General features: G+C 38.5%; 1 pseudogene; it reads left to right on the top strand.

The window, feature by feature from the left end:
• Window positions 1–2,074: 2,074 nt before the first annotated feature.
• On the top strand, window positions 2,075–2,240 carry LOC123925412 (annotated as a pseudogene).
• The last annotated feature ends 439 nt before the right edge of the window (window positions 2,241–2,679 follow it).

Below are 2,679 nucleotides of genomic sequence, written 5' to 3'. Positions count from 1 at the left end.
ATGATTCCTCCAACAGGGCTGTCTAGAAGGAGCTGGTGAGTCACTTAACCTTCAGTGCCCTTTCTGTACGCTTCTACTTTATTTAAGAAGAGAAGGGCAATGCTAAGTTGGACAGTAAATTGTTTCATACTCTTCACAATTACAGTGAACCATAGTCATGTTTATACTCTACATTTAGATATTTAGCTTTCTCTGGCTAAAAAGGATCTGTCTTATGAGGGGAACCTCACTAATTAATTAATGTTTAATTCAATAGTGCTTCCAAACTTTATGGTATTTCAGAAAGCCATGTTAGCCTTAATAGCTGGCAGGCAGCTCCTGAAAGAGAAAACTGGCAGAAGCGCAACAGACAAAACCCGTGACAGGGAAGGATGGTGTGAAATGAATGTCCAGGAAGTAGCCAAAACATGCTGTGAGGTGGGTGGAATGCATTTATAGCTTCTGCAGGTACTACCTCAGAGGTTCTCCATTGTCATCTGTACCTTTGTTCTGGATCATATCATGCCCAGTGGAAACACAGGACACCCTGAAGAGTTTCTAGTCTCCTCCTTCTCTAAGTCATCCTTCATCCTGCCACCAAACTTATCTTCTAGAACACATGTCTGATCTTACTTCATCACTCTTCAAAACCCTTGACTAGCTCTCCATTGCTTGGTGGTAAGATATAGTCTAAACTCATTAGCCAACAGTGTGTCCTATATACTCTGACCCACGCTATCTTTCAAAACCCTCCCACTGTCCTCTCTCCTCTCCATCCTCCCTGGCTGCCAGCCATTCATAACAATCCTTAGCGCCAGGCACCCAGTTACATTTCCCCTAAACAACCATAATGTTCACACCTTGTCTTGCAGATTTTGCTCCACCCACCTAGAATGCCCCACTTTTTTCCTTGAGCATTCAGTGTGCTAGGCATTGGGCTAAGTGCTTCAGAAAATCCTCTCATTGTTTCTTTGATGTGAAAAAGGAGGAACAATAAAATACTATTCTTTTCAGAACTAACTCAGATATTCTCTGGGACCCCTTCCCCTGTTCTACCTCCCCCAAGTTAGAATTAATCTCACCTCCATGGGGACCTCCATAGTATTTTTTTCTGCACATTGTAGAATACTTATCTCAACCTGACCAGCACAAATTATTTTCTAAAAACTTTTTTTAAAAGATTTTATTTATTTATTTGACAGAGGAAGAGAGATCACAGTAGGCAGAGAGGCAGGGAGAAGTAAACACCCCACTGAGCAGAGAGCCCGATGTGGGGCTCGATCCCAGGACCTTGAGATCATGACCAGAGCTGAGGGCAAAGGCTTAACCCACCGAGCCACCCAGGCATTCCTGTTTTCTGAAAACTTTTAAGCCCCTCTTTCTTGGGCCCCCCAAATTTTTCTTTACATCTATAACTCTACTCTCTTATATCACCACAAGAATATTTTTATTTCTAAAAGTGTGATATAAATAGTTTTAAGTCTTCTAGGCTTATTTCTAAGCATATGAAAAATACACATGTTTGAGATAGAAAAACATATTTTAACAAAATTTGGGTAATACTCTACATCATAGTCTTTGTTTTGCTTATAAATAATTTTGTAAGTCAATTATTTAATTATTTTATAAATTTATAAAATGTATAATATTTACTTAGAAGTAATATTCTTTGTTTTTCCTTCAGTGTACATTGAGTGTATTTCTCCACACTGGAACATACCAAGCTACCTCATTCTACTAATGGCGCTACCGTCTTTTTGTTATGCATGCACAGATTTAAGTATGTACACAGAGATGCACCCTTGTATGTGCATATATGTCATAATTAACATAACAAATCCCCTACAAATAGGCATTCATACTATTTCCATGTGGAGTGAATTATAAATAGTTCTGCAATTAATCTTTTATTTTTTTTTAAGATTTTATTTATTTGACACAGAGAAAGAGAGATCACAAGTAGACAGAGAAGCAGGTGGAGAGAGAGGAGGAAGCAGGCTCCCTGCTGAGCAGAGAGCCCGATGCAGGGCTTCATCCCAGGACCCTGAGATCAGGACCTGAGCCGAAGGCAGAGGCTCAACCCACTGAGCCACCCGGCGCTTCTCGGCCTTTTGGCTAAGATCAAGTGTAGTATCTGTTCTTATCAGTGCAATTAATCTTTTACACACAACTTAATCTTTATGTGAAGTGACATTGCTCAGTCAAGAAGTAAGCATGTTTTAAATTTTTATATTCTTGCCAAATTTCTTAACAAACACATGGTAGCCATCTCTATTCCTTTTGACAGTATGAAGGAAGTCTTGTGTTTATTCTTTCTTAAACTTTGACAGTATGACAGGTAAAAAGGCATATCTCAATGTTGTTTTGTGTTTTTTTAACCAGAGAAATTGACCATCTACTCATAAGTCGAATGCTCATGGCATTCTTTCTTTTTTGAAATGATATTTAATGAAATGATATATTGAAATGATATTCTGAAATAAGATTTAATTTAATATTTAATAATATTTAAATGAAAATATTCATTTTCCTACTGAAGATTTACCATTTTCTTCTAAGATTTATTTATTTATTTTAGAGAGAGAGAGAGAGTGCAAGTGTGAGCATGCAGAAAGTAGGGGCGGACAGGGAGGAAGAGAAAGTCCCAAGCAGACTCTGCATTGTGCATGGAGCCCCACACCAGGCTCGATCATAAGACCC

This window comes from Meles meles, chromosome 14 (genome assembly GCF_922984935.1).
Source record: "Meles meles chromosome 14, mMelMel3.1 paternal haplotype, whole genome shotgun sequence".
NCBI classification, from domain to species: Eukaryota; Metazoa; Chordata; class Mammalia; order Carnivora; family Mustelidae; genus Meles; species Meles meles.
Note: the sequence above shows the minus strand (reverse complement) of the source record. Positions and strands in the feature narration are given on the sequence as shown.